We start from the raw sequence: 17,274 nt of genomic DNA, 5'->3' as shown, positions 1-17,274 counted from the left end.
TGTTGGAAAATATTGAAAGTATAAATAATAAAATTAAGCAGTCACAAATTTCTACAAGCAGAGGATGAACATTGTTGATATTTTTCACTGCTGATTTATGTTCTTCTACTTACACGTTTATATATATATATATATATATATATATATATATATGCACATACACATACATACATGTATATTTATATGTGTATGTGTGTGTGTATTCCACAGTCTTTCCATCTATGTTTTTATTGTAATGTGTTTACAATGTTAATTGGCTTTCAGTTTGGGGACATTTATATTTCATAATAATGTAGTGTTTAAATTTAGATTATACTACTTATATTCCTGGAGAAGGTAGAATAATAGGAAATAGATTTAACCACTAACCTACAACAATATTTAAAAGCACAAAAATGGTAAAATATATGACAATTTTCAGTATATTTGACATCAGGTAGCATATGACAGTGATTTCTGAGAGACTAAAAACAAACAAGGTGAGCCTATAATTGTCTCAGCTTGCTGCCTTAAGCCTGCAGTGCAGGAAGGTGTAGCTCAGGTGAAATCTGACCATCTTCTGTTGTTGAGGAGTTAAATCTGAGGGTCAGAAGAGGACCAGATGGCTAGAGTTACAGCAGAAAGGACCTGAGAGGAGAGAGCTGCACAGGGAGACAATTCTGGCCCATGTAAGAGGGTTTCCTGTTTTTCTTCAGTGTGTAAAACTATGCCATGACCAGGGTGTGTGTGTGTGTGTGTGTGTGTGTGTGTGTGTGTGTGTGTGTGTGTGTGTGTGTGTGTCATAGTGTTTCTAAGAAACTTAACAAAGTCACAGAACAATGTTCAAGAATATGTATGTTTTGAGAAAAAAAAGTATCCAGCACACTTATGCTGTATAAATGAAGAAGACCAAATTCATGATGTTGGCATCAAATCAAATTACCAGGCTTGCAAAGAAGCAAGTGAATAATCAAAGTATATATAGATCAAAACATCACATTGTATCTCATAGACATGCACAATTGTTATTTGTCAATGAAAAATAAGCACATTTTTTTAAAAACAGTGGATCAAAATTGACTAGATATGATATAGGTGATAAAGTGAGCAATGACTATAATCAAAAGTTATTACTCTATTCCATATGCTCAAGAAACAAGAGAAAAAGTAAAACAGAAGCATGGAATACAAAGAAACACAAATGAACTTCATGCACTGCAAAAAATATCTGAGATAAAATTATACTCTGGTTTGATCTAATGGCAGATTTGACATGGCAAAAGAAATGAATAGTAAACCTATGTATGTTGAAAATTTGAAACACATTTTTGTAGCCCATCTATGTATGAAAAACCACAGAATCAGCTTTAAAATAATACCCACCATATGCTGATTTTTATCCACTACTGAGGAAGTTTCTAAATTTATTAGGAATCCTGTAAAGTGCACTATTATGAGTTCTCTGTGTTGTTGGAATTATTTTGTGGCAAGAATATATGCGCCATTATCTTTGTAATTAAAAATTTAAATATGTCTAACATCAGAAATAGCAGCTGTAAATTAGATAAAGTACTGCTGATGCAAGAGACAGAATCTGAAATATAAACAGCTTAACACAATGAAAGTTTATTTCTCAGTAAGAGTTGTCAGGGGCTCTCTGATGTCAGGTGACCCAGGGAACAAGGCTGCTTTCACCCTGTGATTTCATCATTTAAATATGGAATCTACATTTTTACTGCAGAATGGAAGAAGAAAGCAAGGAGGTGGCCAACTGGCTCTCAAATGCCTATGGCTAGAAATGACAAATACTGTTCTACTCATATTTGAGTGGCAAGGGCAGTCACATGACCGCTCCTAACCACAAGCGAAAAGGCAGTATAACTACCAATGTGCCAAAAAAGGAAAGCAAGACACCATGTGAATGAGCACTGGCAGTCTCCCAACTATTAGTTTTTGTTATGAAAATAACCCTATTTATCCCTGAGAAGATCAAGTTTGCCTTGAAAATCTCCATTTTTTTTTTGAGATCCTACTATGTGACACATGTCTTCTAAAAATAGAATTGCATCACATTTTCAGAATGACCCGTAAAATCTCAACAGGGAAAGGATTACCTTTTTCACTCAGTAGCAAGATTTTTGCACTAACTTTTGAAATGAATTCTAGTCTTAGTAGGATGAGAATGTGCTCCTTTACATTTATGGATGCTCAAAATCTTAATTTGTGAATCTTGCAAATCTCAACAGGACAGAATGTGTAGGACACTTTTACAGGTACCATTAGTCACAAGAAAAAAACAACACAAAACAGGATTTTCCTTTGGGGCAGGAACTGAAATAAGAGGCAACAGAAATGTGGTGAATTATTTTTATCATTCGTATTCAAAGATAGCATGTTGGGCAAGAAGCCATTTTTCCCCCTTTAGGAGGATTTGGGGAAGTGAAGGGTAGCTATATTAATCTTTTTTCTGTTGATAACAGAGTACCCGAAACAGTAATTTTTTAAAGAAAAAGAATTTATGTCTTACAGTTTTGGAGGCTGAGAAGTTCCAGGTCAAGGGGCCACATCTGGTGAGAGTTTTCTTACTGGTGAGAACTCTCTGAAGAGTCCCAAGGTGGTACAGGGCATCTGAAGGTGAGGGGGCTGAGTATACCAATGTGCTAGTTCAGACCTCACTTCTTTTTCTTATAAAGCCACCAATTCCCCTCCCATGATAACCCATTAATTCATGAATAGATTAATCCATTTATGAGGGCAGAGCCCTCAAAATTCAATGACTTCTTAAAGCTCCCAGTCCAATACTGCCATACTAGTGGTTAAATTTCAACATGAATTTTAGAGGGGACAGATATTCAAATGATAACAGTGGTTCTGAATATTCACCTCCTAAAAAAGCTCACTCACTGGTGTTTTTGTTTAGGGGAAAGTCTCAAATAAGTTATACCATGAACATTCTACTGCATATATTAGAGCAATTTTAAAATCTTTTTCTACCTGCAGGATGATATCGCAAAAACTGGTAGCTTATGTGCCTGAGCAAACTCTACTCAGTAGTTCGTTTGGAAAATATTCTGAGAACGTAGTAGAAACATCCATGTGGTGTTAATGTCAGTGTTCAAATTGAGCTTTTGTCTGAGAATGTCTAATCCGAAGTCCCATAAACATCTTTTTTTGCAAGGATCTGAGGCTATCACAGAGGTTCCACATGAAGGAAGTGACCACCAGAGAGCTGAGGGGAAGAAAGTTCTTTCCACCAGCAGCAGGGTACATACTTTAGAGGAAGAGGTAGTGAAGAGCTGGTCGGTAGGTCAGGTTGCAGAACTGGACAAGAGTTTGCACTGGAGAAGACCCAGGGAAATAGTTCTATAATGGGGGAAAGCGCTGGAGGTACAAACAGACAAGGCCTGGACAGAGTCAGCTCTCAAGAAACCCTGTGTCTAGGGCAGTAGGACTCTAGGTAAATGAGGCCCACACATAGTTCCCAAATAGTGGTTTATTTTCATATTAACCTTTCTTTATTAGGACTGCTTATAGTACTTTGGCTACAGGGTCCTTCTTTTATTATGTGGAATACATTTTTGAGCAGTGAGAAGAAAATAAATACAGAAATACAGGGTCTGCCTCAGGCTGGGAGATATGGAACAGTGTGGGCTTTAGATGAATTCAGACCACAAGGTTAGTCCCAGCCCTATCACTTAGGAGCCTTGTGAACTTGAGGAAATTTCAAGTTCTTAATCTGCAAATGAGTCAGAGAAACCCTAGCTTGTAGAACTGTTGGAATATATGTAATGTATATAAAGTACCTGAAACAGTGGTCTTTAATGAATGACCTTTATTAATGATTATTATGACACCACACAATACTACCAACCACTGTGAGACATTTTTTTGAATCTCTTGAGAGGTCAGAAAATATGCTTAGCAAGCAAAACTATATTAATTTTCCCCATTTGATCATATGTTATTTAATTTATAGTGGAGGAATCTCCCCCTGCTGAATGCAGTTAAGAAGTTCTAGAATTTATAACAAGGACCAAAAACTTCCCTCCCAGGTGTCTGTCCGTCCATACCATCCCTGTTTTCACTTACCTTATCAAAAATCAAAGCCTTTCTAGGGTTCAATAAATTACACTGAAGACAACCTAATAATTACAGTGTCCACCATCCTCCCTTTAAAAGGAAGTAGACTGTGGTCCTCCCAACCCCGTGCAGAGGTTTCAACCCAGTGCACAGTGATTTCTGGACATCTCATCTCAGTGAAGTATCGCACTACTTCTTAGAAACACCTTGAAGATAATGCACATAAAATATCTGGTTTGTGCACTGTGTTCATCTGAGGTGCAGTAAGGGCACAGGATACCTTCATTCTTTCCCCAGGTGGAGATTCCCTATGATTTACCCACAGTCCCAAAGTAAATGTTAAAGATGATTTTCCATTCCAGCTTTTATTTTCTCAAATCTGAGACCCACTGTCTGAGGGTCAGTCCCCCGATAACAATTCTAACAGTGTCATCTAGCCTACCATCCCCCCTAACTTAGAATTATCTCCTTTAAAGAAATTGCAGCATCCTAAAGCTTCATACTGCCTTAATTTGGGGTGCTTGCACTTGACTGCTATTTTCTTATCCTTTCCTGTCATTTATTTAGATTTTTTAGTATCTCCATCTTCCTTATATGATAGCAGCCCTACATTCTCAAAATATGTGGGCGATGGTTGTTTTGGATTTTGTTTTTTGTTTTTTTGCCATCCTCGGTACTAGCATGAGCACTTCCAAATAAGGGATGTTAAATTAACCAACAGACACATGGAAAAGTGCTCAGCCTCACTCATCATCAGAGAAATGCAAATGAAAACCACATTGAGATACCACCTAACCTCAGTAAAAATGGCCATCATTAATGAAACAAACAACAGATGCTGGTGGGGATGCCAGTGGGGATGCAAACTAGTGCAACCTCTTTGGAAGACAGTGTGGCGATTTCTGAAAGAATTAGAAATTGACCTTTCATATGACCCAGCAATCCCCCTATTGGGAATATACCTGGGGGAACTCAAATCATTCTACAAAAAAGATACCTGCACATGTTGCAGCTCTATTCACAATAGCAAAAACATGGAATCAACCATGTTGCCCATCGAAGCTGGACTGGATAAAAGAATGTGGTACATATACACAATGGAATATTATGCAACTATAAAGAAGGACAAACATATAGACTTTGCAGCAACTTGGTTGGATTTAGAGTTGATCATACTCAGTGATCTATCACAGAAACAAAGAACAGAATACCATGTGTTCTCACTCATAAGTGGACCTTGAACAATTATAATACTGTAAGAAAGGGATTGGCAGTAGTGGGAAATTGTCAGAGGAGGGAGGGGCACACCTCATCAACAATGGTACCTGCATAATCAACATTTGTATACCTTACCCTGAATTGTACCCCACATCTTTATAATAAAAAAGAGATGTTAAATTAATGGTTAGAGAATAAAAAAAACAACCAGATCTCATGTCTCATTTATTATGACTTATTCTCATCCATAATCTTGAATAAGTTGAGAAAATTCAGGAAGATAGATAGGTCGGTATAGAACTATCTATATATAATTAAGATATATATATATATATAAGATATATATATTAATATATATATATAGCAAAAAGAAATACCAAATGAATAAGACAAACAAAAATTATCACCATTTTTTTCTTCTCTCTTTTACTTGATCGTAATCATTTTATTACAGAGTGTGTTCACAGGTTCAAGAGCAATGTTCCATTGCCATGTTGCCATGCTTTAGATCATAAAAAAATGATTTAAGGTTTCTAAAGTTGTTCTGTTAAATATAAAAATTCTAACTTATAAACTTGATAAACAGCAATAAGTATGTGATCCATATGATTTATAAACTTAATTTTTGAAGTCAAGTAAACATTTAAAGAAATAATTAATAGACAATAAAGCAATAATTCAGCCAGTTTTCTTTGAAACTTGATATGTATACATGTTTTTATGTTCAAGGACAAGAAGAGGGATGTGTGAATTGTTTGTTTTCAAGTATTCAATCACCTCAGATTATCCTGTCTTTATCTAAGCTTTTTTAAAATTTTACCTGTCACCCTTGTATATGTTTTCCTAGTTTCTTTTCATGTGAACTCTCGTTTTTGTTGGATAACCATTGTCCCATGTCCTTAAGGGTTCATAAGCTGTAGCCAAAATGTCAGTGCCTTGCACCTCAAACAATAGACCTGTTTTGAAAGTCTTTTTCTTCAGTCTTTTTTGAACACAACTTGGGCTGCTAGCATGGAGGAACCATTCCAGATTGGCCTCAGAACAAACATATAAATGAAGAGTACATTTGGTTTCTTCTCACCTCTTACTTTTACCCCTCAGTTATATCTAACCAAGTGTTTTTTAGTTTTTTTCTCATTTGTCCTTGTTCAAATACAGATAACAAGAGTTTTGCTGAAAGCCCTTCTCTGGAGAGGATCCCACCAGGCTAGGGACTCTGCACAGAAGTGTTGGATGCTTGGTGATGAAGAGTGGACTTTTCTTACTTTGTTTGTTTGTTTTCTTGCTACCTATGAGCTAATTTCCCCAAATCTTGAAGACCCAGGTTCCAGACACTTATCTGTCCTTCTTTTTGGAAATCCTCAACTGCAGCCTCCTCTACCTCTGAAGCCCAAAACTCCAGTAAATATCTGAGATATGCTTGGCTGGTCATCTGTCATGCCTGGAGTTGCCACAAACTTTTTGCCAACCATGCCTGGGAGATGCTCATAGGTGAGAAAGGTGCTTTAGCAGTTCACAGGGCAGCCCATGGTTGCTGAGGGGCCATAAGGCTTAGTTTCCTAGTGGATTCACACACAGGCCTGGTTAAATATGGAAGTCGGAGGGACATGTGCCCTGTCTTGACTTTACAAGAGGTGAAAAACTTTATTGGAAAATACATTATTTGCAAATGGTACCAAAACATGTCTGTCTAGTCTCCCAGGTGACTTCTCCATGATACTCCATTTGTCTTCCCATCTCTTTTTCCTCCTTTATCTCCCTTTACTAACTCTCCACTCTCTTGGGGATGGGATATGTGGTAGATAACAGTCGTCTGTTTCTCCCAATTAAGACAAACACCTGTGCTCTGATGAGGGATTGTGGTTTGTTACCATGGATAGTGACTTCAGGGCCCCTTTTACCCTGAGTCCTGTTGGCTGAACTTTGGCTACTGATGGGCAGTAATTGGATCCCCTCACCTGCCATACCCTTTGCATTTGGAAGCCTCATATAGCTGTGTTTTGATGTTTGGTACTGTTTGATAATAGTTTATATTATCTTCATTCCCTAAGTTAATGGAGACTAAGTTCCCTGTGGCCATTTGGGGACTTAATTACTTTGTGAACTGCTTCAGTTATTTTTGTTAAGATTCAGTTCATGTTTTATAACAATTTTGGTATAGCGGCTTTCCAAGTTAATAGAACTATTTTAGAAGACCCTCCTGGGGTTTTAACCTTGGCTTCTTTTCTTCACTTTTCTATTTCCTTCAGGTGGGAAGGACCCCTTGATATTATCTTAAGTAAGATATAACCTGCTTGTTTAGTGAGCATACTGATACTCACCAGGAAAAACTTTTAATCCCTCATTAGTTATATTTTCTCCAAAGTATACCTGACTGAAAGAGAAGCAAGTGAAAAAAGATAGATCTAAAAATCTGTTGCCTAGCCTCATATACTCTGATTGGAAATAAAAATCCACTTAATTTTTTAGTGATTAAGCAATAAAAAATCCACTCATTGAAACTGACTAGAGCAAGTTATGAAGACTCCCTTTAGTTCCTTTTTTTTTTTTTTTTTGGTAGCCTCATCTCCTCCAGCACCACAGATCAGACAATTATGGCGGGTCAGTGTATTAGTCTGTTTTGTGCTACTATCTCAGAATACCTGAGACTAAGTAATTTATAAAGAACAGATTTATTTCTTATAGTTCTGGAGGCTGAGAAGTCCAATATCACGGGGTTGGCATCTGGCAAGAGCCTATGTACTGCATAGTAGATAACGAAAGGGCAAATGACATGAAAAAGATAGAGAGAAAGAGAGAACAAACTCATCCTTGTATAAGAAACTCCCTCCCACAATAATGAACCCACTCCCTCAATAACAACATTGATCCATTCATGAGGCTGAAAACTTTATGGCCTAATTACCTTCCCCTTAAGCCTCATCTCCTGAACTATTTTATTGGAGATTGAGTTTCCAACACTTGATTTTTGGAGGATACATTCAAACCATAGCAGTCAGGAATGACCCTCTTAATACAAGTTCCCCATGATCTCTGAGTCCCACTTAAGGTCAGTACAATGAAGTTAGAAGTGACTGATGCTTGGGATCTTTTGAAAATAGCTGGGCATGTGTCATTTACTTTTATTTATAAACTGGGTGAGCTGCTGGAGGCTAAGCAACAAGTTATACTGTAGTTTTCTCAAGTTTGTCTAAAGCCCCCTTTGGAAATCTGTTTTCTTTTAAACCAATTTAAAATACTTTAATCATTTGTGTACAAACAAGTCACTTGCTGCCAATCCAATCTTCCTTGGTTTAGCCTTTGTCTCACCCTAAATGAAAAGCTCACGCAGAATGCAAATTCCTATGTATGTACAATCTCTCTTTCTCTCTCCTTTTTGCTCATTAACTTTTGCCAGCTGGTCTTTTGGTAAGTCTGAATTGTTTTTCTCTCCAGTAGATATCCTTTTTTATGATCCCTTGCCTAATGAAACAGAAGCTTTTAGCCTGTGAAATTCCACAGTGAAGCCTCAAAAATTAGTGTTGTGGAGAATTACTCAGTGCCACCAGAGAAATTCTGGTGAAAGAGAAACCTCATGGTGTTTAGAATGTTGGACATTTTGAGTGAAGCTGACCTGAGAGCTTTAGGTTGTCTAGGATTAAAGGAAAGGACAATCAGATGGGAGTGTTTTCTGGGGACAAGCCAAATCATATGTTTTCAGACAAATGAGCTTTATTTTGTTTATGTTGAGAAGTGAGGCTAACTTTAGAGTATTGCTAAGAAGCAAGAAAAGAAATAGGCATAACTCTGAGTTCCTAAACCAAGGAAGCTGAGCAAGGGATTTGGAAAAAACCCTAGGATAATTTCTTCAAAGAACACTTCAGTTGCTCTCACCTGGTGCTGATAGCTGCTTTATTGATTTTTTTTTCTTTTTGAGTCAGAGTCTCACTGTCACTCAGGCTGGAATGCAGTGGCATACTCACAACCACCGCAGCCTCAACCTGCTGGTCTTAGGTGACCCTTCCACCTCAGCCTTCCAAGCAGCTGGAGCTACAGACACACGCCACCATGCCCAGCTAATTTCTTGATTTATTGTAGACACAAGGTCTTGCCAAGTTGCCCAGGTTGTTTTCGAACCCCTGGGCTCAGGCAATCCTCTTGCTTCCACCTCCCAAAGTGCTAGGATTATAAGCATGAGCCACCATGCCTGGCTTGCTTTGTGGATTTAAGCTTTTAAATTTTTCATTATAATATCCTCAGATTGCCCTGGAATCTAAGCAAATTATAAAATTAAAAACCCACAGGTGTACAGTTGAATCACCTCCAAAACTAAGTGCTTTTTAAAGGAAACTCAGGCCTGCCTAGAAGACAGTGTCTCACTCAGGGAGAAGATTCTCAAACAAGCCTCTTCCTCACTGGTTTCTGCATGTCCTCCTCAATTTCTGCAGTCTCACCCACATAGCTCAGTGCTTTATTACAGGAAGTTAGATTAGTGTTGCCTTTGTGTAAACTAGCATTTCAGAATGAATGTTAAGGAGAGTTGGGAAGACAGGATAAAGATCCTATTTATTGGAAAATTACCTTCCTTCCCAATTTAGATGTTTAAGCTGTGACAAGTCTTTACAGTGATAGAGATATAGCCTCTTAATGTGACTTTTCTTCTCTACCGTGTGTTGAAACATTAAAAATCCCATAACTTTGTGATTTCATGAGTTAAAAGAGATAGTATCTGAAGTAAGCAGAAGCCACTCCTAAAAGGGGATCTCCCATGGTCTTAATCCCTTAAGTAATAGTGGACCTATGTTCTGTGCTGAAAAGCTGCTAGTAATCCTATGAAATTCTGGACCGACCAAGGCTCTGGTAGTTTAGAGCCACATAGAAAGACAAGAGTGTTCTGGGTCTTAGCCAGTTTGTGTCTTTTTTGTCCCTATCACTCTCCAGAATTTTCTTTCTTTTATCTGGGTTGGTTCCTGCAGGAAGGAGGCAAAATCAGGCTTTCTGCTCTAGAAAGTCAGCCTGAAGTTTCTGGCAAAATAACCCTTGAAATTAAAGCTTCTCATTCTCATCCTCTCCTCTAAGCTCTCTCAGAATCTCCTTAAGTAGCTGTCCTCACAGAGGGTGCCATAATATCTTCCAGGACTCGGACTGGCACTTTCTTAACAATCCCTGGTGGCATCACAGCTGCCAAAAGCTATGCTGGTGTGTAAAGAATTTGAGCTTGTAAAAGATCTCATTTGATATAACCAGTTCTCTACATGCACGAGGTGTTGCATTTAGACTATGAAAATAGCAAATAAAGATTTGATGCAAGTTGTAAAAAAAATGAAGCAAACAAATAAATAAAACAATATTTGAAAAAAACAAAAATATACAAGTTATTTATGTAGAACAGGAGCACAGGATGTTCATTTAAACAAGGGGATCACAAAAAATGATCGTGTTATGGAAGATATTTTGTACTGTGTTGTTTCCGAAGTCATACCAATATGCTAGAAGTCATGTACTTCCTAAATAATTTTTATCCTCAAAATGTTTTGTAAGATGGGGGAGGGAAGTGGGCCATATGTATAAATATAGTATATATTTTTCTAACTTTTTTTCTGAGCCTCTTCTTCAACTATTTGAGCCATGATAAAAAAGGAACTCAAGTTCTGTGTGTAACAAATTTAAGCTTCCTGCCTACTAGTTTCTTGAAATTGCCTTATGAATTCGCAAGCACTAGAAGTTTTGAATGAAGAGCAAATGGTACTTTATCCAACCCTATTTATCTAGAAAAACATATATATATATTTTTAAAGTAGGATTTATTAAGAAGACAGAAAACTCCACAATGGGAGGGAACCTGAAAGAGGTTGCCCGAAAAGCCTATATTTTTAATGTTTATTAAAATGGAGCTTAATAGACCTCACAGATTATTGTATGTCTAGTATTGCTTTTATATTTTGTAACTGTAAGCAGTTTCATTATACACAGAAGAGCAGATGAAAATCAGGTTGACTGTTATAAAAAGAGATGACCTTTGTGTGTACAAAGGTGTTGCATTTAGACTATGAAAATAGCAAATAAAGATTTGATGCAAGTTGTAAAAAAAAATTGAAAAAACAAATAAATAAAACAATATTTGAAAAAAACCAAAAATATACAAGTTATTTATGTAGAACAGGAGCACAAGATGCATACTATATTAGTCCAATCTTGCCCAGGTCCTCTATTACCTAGAACATTAACTGCATTCTTTCCAGAAAGGGGGAAGAATCTCCCTCAGCCTTTGCTTGACATGGGAGAAAGTGTTAGTCATGGCTGTGGAAGGTTCACTGGCTGTGACATTAGTACCAAACCTGGCTGAATCTATTCCTCAGGATCTCTCTTCCTCGTCTCTCAAAGTCTTTTTATAATGGAGTGAGAAGACACTGGGGATAGCATCATTGACTTTGGTCAAATGCCACTGGTTTCATCATAGGATCTTGGATTCCACAGGAATTTATAGCATAGAGCAGCAGTCTCCAGCACTTTGGGCATCAGGGACCAGTTTTGTGGCAGACAGTTTTTTCATGCACTGGGGTTGGGGGATGGTTTCGAGATGATTCAAGTGCATAATATTTATTGTACACTTTATTTCTATTATTATTGCTACATTGTAGTATATAATAAAAAATTTTTTACAATTCATCATAAAAAAGAGGCACAGATGGAAGTGACAAATAAACTAATGGATGAGTCACACATGGACTAAAATAAGTGTCAGATTCTGACTTAAAACCTGCCACCGAATGCAACTATACAATTGAAGTATGTCAACTCACTTGCCACTCACTGATAGGATTTTGATATGAATCTGCAATCAATTGATTTTTTATGGTCTCTGTGCAGTCAGATCTTACTGCTAATGTTAATCTGTTTCTGCGACTGCTCCCCAGTGGTAGTATAACCACCTCTTTTCATTGAGCATTAGATCCTCATGAGGAGTGCACCACCTAGATCCTTCGCATACACAGTTCACAATAGGGTTTGCCCTCCTATGAGAATCTAATGCCACTGCTGATCTGGCAGAAGACGAAGCTCAAGTGGTAATGAGAGTGATGGGGAGTGACTGTAAGTACCAGTGAAGCTTCCCTTGCTTGCCTTCCATTTACCTCCTGCTGTGTGGCCCAGTTCTTAACAGGCCGTGGTCCATGACCTGGGGATTGGGGATCTCTGACATAGAGGATCTCTTTTGGACACCTGCTGGTACTCTAGGTACTCATTGTGCACCAATTTTTTTTTGTATGTGCTTACTAGACTCTTCATATATGAAGCTGTTCTCCCATTTTATACCCAAAACTTATTGAGAAATTTTCAGATCTCCTCTTTTGTGGTACAGCTGCCCTTCATGAATTTTACAAGGTGCATCATCAAGAAACCAGTCTTAGGCAACCCCTTGTCCTCACTTATACTCCCAATGGTAGAGACTCCCAGGTCACTGACAATAGCATTGAAGTGACTTCTGGGGTCAACTTTCTTCAATTCAAGGTCAAAGACCAGTTCCATGCACTCAGAGGTTCTCTGAGAATTTCAGAGAAATAGAATTTTTTGTTGGCAACCTTCAGCAATGCTACTTTTGTAATGGGATCTTTAATTTTATATTTCATCAGCAGGAATTGTCCTAACAAACACACCTTCCTGATTAGAGGGGTTTCTGTGCTAGCCTGAGTGGAGGATCCTTGGCGTCCTTCATCTTGGCTATTGGCATCTTTATCAGATTTTGTGCATGAAACATCTGCAGAAGCAGTGGTGATGACCTGAGACTTTTGGGGAATGTGAGCAGGGGATCTCTGAGGCGTGTACCACCAAATAGGAGAGAAGAAAGAGGGAAATTCTTCTTCCTCTCTTGCAGTGGGCTGAGAACCCTTGAGACTCTAGTGGCATTTCTCATGGGTGTGGAACTTACTCCTCTGACCCTGAGGTGTGATTCTGTTCAGGGACATCAGAAAGAAATGTGGACAGGATGGCTGGTGATACAGGCAACCAGGAGGAAAGAGAAAGATATTGTGTCAGCAGGGAGAGATCAACTTGGCTTTAACCAAGGCCACCTTGGCAGCTTCCCTTGAGAGCACTGCTCTGGGAACCCACAGGACTCCTCTTCCTCCCATCAGTTCATCCCCTGATAACCCACTGGAGGAAGTTAGAGTGCGTTTTAGGCTTCAGTTTGCTATCCCAGCTTGAGGTTTCCTAGGATGACTGTAGGAACTAGTTGTGTGACTCTATGTGTTCAGGGGTGTGGGAGAGCTTTTGGTTGACATTCATAACCATTATGCCAACTGTTGACAGGACCTGGGACCTCTTTTCTGTGATGCTCTGAAGTTGACATTTCAAAACTCCATGGAATGACAAAAAGTGAGGGGGTTACTCAGCCTATGCCCCCCCATCTGCTGGGAGTTATTCAGTGCTGGTAACTCTGGGGGACCCTATCTGTCCTGGAATCATTGTATTTCAGTCCTTTTTCAGAGTTCTCATCTTGGGTCTGTGTGGGGCCTCGAATGCTCTCTGGTGGTTTCACCTTTACACTGTGGATCTTACCTACCTTAGACCCAATATAAAAAAGCAATGGGGGAACCTTTGTCTGACAACCCTGACCTAAGCCTTTAAATACCGAAATCAGGGGTGGTGACTGAACACTTTGCTGTCCCCTCAATTGGTGTGAAGCAGTGTGGTCCCCCGAGTCTTCACTCAGTGTCCTCAATTTGACTGCCAGAAGGACCATCAGCTCTTCTTTCCTTTGAACTTGAGGGCATTTTCTCATAGCAGGCCCAGAACTCTTTGGGAGGGAAGGGAGGTTAGCTTTATTTGGTCACACCTGCCTGCCGTCTCCTAAGACAGCTGTGTCAGGCACGTTCAGGAATTTTGTTAGTGGGCTTTGCCAGTTCTCAGTCAGGTTCCTCAGTTTGATTCATAGGAGGGCCTACAATTCTTCCCTCTCTTAGCCTGTTACTTTCCCCCTCAGCCCAAGGCCTTCATTTCTTAGTCACCTTGAGGAAGAATTGAGGGTCACCTCTGCCCTGCCTGGCATCTATCCCTGCATTGCCCAAGACTAACAGTAAAGGAGAGATTATGTGCTACCTCCACGGTTATGTGTTTCATGCCCTACTTCTTTACCCTGAGTCCTGGCACAACCTGGAAATGCTCCCTATGCTGTGTCTGCCAACCTCAGGGCAAGGTCCAGAGGTGAAAGTCTTACTGTTCTGGTCACAGTTGTTTGGGGATTCTGAAAACTAACAGCAGGGGCAAAACTTTATGGGATTCCACTGTTCCGAGATTAGTGATCCCTTGAGTTCTCACTCAGTCAGGATCTCTATTTTTGCCCTCAAGCCACCTAAGTCATCCAGGGCTAGAAGTAAGTGGTTGACACATCTGGTTATTCCAGTCTGGAGCTTCCCAGAGCTGAAAGGGGTAGGATTTTGTGGGTTTCTCTGTCTCTCCTGGGTTGGTTGCTGCTCTCAGTTTTCACTCAGAGTCCTTATGCTGAATATTTCCATGACCTAGAGGCCCATCCCCGCATACACAGCCTGCAATTCCCTGAAACCACCTAGAAGGATATAAGAGATGTCTCATCTGAACACAACTGCCTGAGGTCACCCGTGGTTGACAGTGGGGAAAGATTCTGTGATGTCCTTGCTTTTATGGTTTGAGTGGCTTCTGGAGTCCTTAGGATCTTCAGCTTGACTCTTGGCATGGACTGGAATTCCTACTTGTGCTAACCTGAGGCTTGCCTTTTAGACCAAGTACCTTAACTCTCCAAGATGTCCTAAAAGGAAATGAGTGGGACTCATCATGCCAAAAATTCTCAGGTTTGCCAAAGGGAGACATCAGTGGCAGGGTTCTGTGTGACACCATTTGTTCTGTGAGGGGTATGATCATCTTCATTTGGCATCATCAATTTAACTCTTATTAGGGACTAGTTTCCTACCCTCTGCTGAATAGGGCTTCTTCCATTAGACCAAGGGCCTCACTTTCTAGAGACCTCTTTCTAGAGAATGAGGGAATACATTAGCCTAACAGCTCTGCTTTGGGCCTCCTAGGTATGACAGCAGGGGCAGCACTTTGCATGATTCTTCTGTTCTGGGAGGGTGGTCTCCTCTATCTTGCTGCATGGTCCTCATCTTGAATTCTGACCAGACCTGGAACTTCACCTTCCACTGACCAGTGGCCATGCTCCACAGACCAAGTCCATTGCCTTCTTGGAATCTCTGAATTAAAAACCAAGAGGAGTCAGATCTGGTCATGGGGTTTTCTGAGAGATTATAGCAGGGTCAGATTTCTATGAGATTCCATTCACTCATTTGGAGACAGTGGCTCCCTAAGTTCTTACTCAGGTTTCTAACCTTGACTAGGGGGATGTGAGATTCCTCCCCTTGAGTCTGCCAGGATCCAACCAAAGCTTTCACCTTATTGAGAAACCAGAGGAGAAAGATAGGGTGCTTCTTTTTGGCTACCCCTGCCTGAGGCCTCTGTGTGGTTCTCTCTGTGATGGGAGGGGCCCATTCATCATTACCTAGTGTATTCAACTTAAATCCAGTTAGGACCCAATAAAATCTCCTCCTTGGGCAAAATTGGAGTTAGTGCCATGAGATAAAGGTCCCTATCTCCCTAAGACACCAGTAGGGACACTAGAGGAAATGAGGGGGAACTACAGCCAGACAGCTCTGCCTATGGCCTCTAAAGGCAGAAGGAGAGATATACTTTAGGGAACCCCTATCGTTCTGTGTGGACAGTTCCTAATTTCTCATTCAGGGTTGTCACCTTGATACTTTTCAGAGGCTGAGAGCACCCCTCCTACTGAACTGAGTGCGCCATCCTTAGATCAGGCCTCATATGTTCTTGAGAACCTTGCAGAATAAATGGGAATCTCATCATACAGTTCTGTATGGGACCCTCTAGGTCTCTGAGGAGGCAGGGTATGGTTTCTCAGTGAACCCTATATTCTTAGGCATTAATCTCCAGAGTCCTCATTGATGGGGTCCGCATCTTGCCTCCTTTCTCTTTGATTAAAGGCTGCTAGGAAATATCACACACCTGTAAACAATTGAGCAGGTTCCCTACTGCAAACCATGCAGAGATTGGTTCCCTGTCCCAAGCTCCATGTGAGATGGGAAAGCTATAGTACAAGGCAGGAGGCCCAGGACAGGTGGTAGGCTGTCAGAGAAAAAACATCCTGATCTATTCCTTTGTTTCACCAGCCAGATTTAGCCTATCCTGTACTTTGCTTTAAAAGGTTTACTTTCTACAGGAAAAGGACAGAGCAGAATTATTTTGTGAGCTCTTGATCTTTTCAGGTTACTTGATATTGCATATTTAGATAATCATGTTGTCACCAATACCATTTTTTCTGTATTCATACCACTCATTTATTCAGCATTATTATTATCTAGCTGTGTATTCCAAAACAATGCTTTGGGTACAGGGTGTGTTTTATCCTCTAATATATTTGGAACAGTGAAAAGACAAATGAATTACAAGGTCTGGCTCATGCTGAGAGGATTGTAAAAATGTGGGCTCTAGATGAATCAAGACCAGGGGTCTATTCCCAACTCTGTCAATTATAAGCTTTTGAACTTGAGAAATTTGCAAAACATTCATTTATCACGTGAGTTTGCTAATCCCTATCTTGTAAGAATGTTGGAATGTATGCCCTATATATAAAGCACATGGCTTACTGATTAGGAAATATTAGGCCTTTAATTGATGGCAGAATATTTTATTTTACATAATATTATTATATTTTATTTTCCTAGTGATGTAATGAGGAACAAAATTGTTACATGTCTTGCAAATATATGAAAACATTTAAATCTATGGAAGTCCCTCGAACTTAGCAGCTGTGTTTTAAAAAGGTTTTTAGTGAACACATTCTGACTCATACTGGACACTGCATTTCATATGATTATTTTAAACGCAGCAATAACACCCACCAATCAGAGGGATTTTTTTGTTCAGTAGAAAACACAGAGTATGAACTGCACTAGAAAACAAATAAACATACTT

The sequence above is a fragment of the Carlito syrichta genome, unplaced genomic scaffold, assembly GCF_000164805.1.
Source record: "Carlito syrichta isolate Samal-C Ts95f unplaced genomic scaffold, Tarsius_syrichta-2.0.1 Scaffold305699, whole genome shotgun sequence".
In the NCBI taxonomy this organism is placed as follows: domain Eukaryota; kingdom Metazoa; phylum Chordata; class Mammalia; order Primates; family Tarsiidae; genus Carlito; species Carlito syrichta.
The sequence above is the reverse complement of the archived record's forward strand: the minus strand, read 5'-3'. Positions refer to the sequence as shown.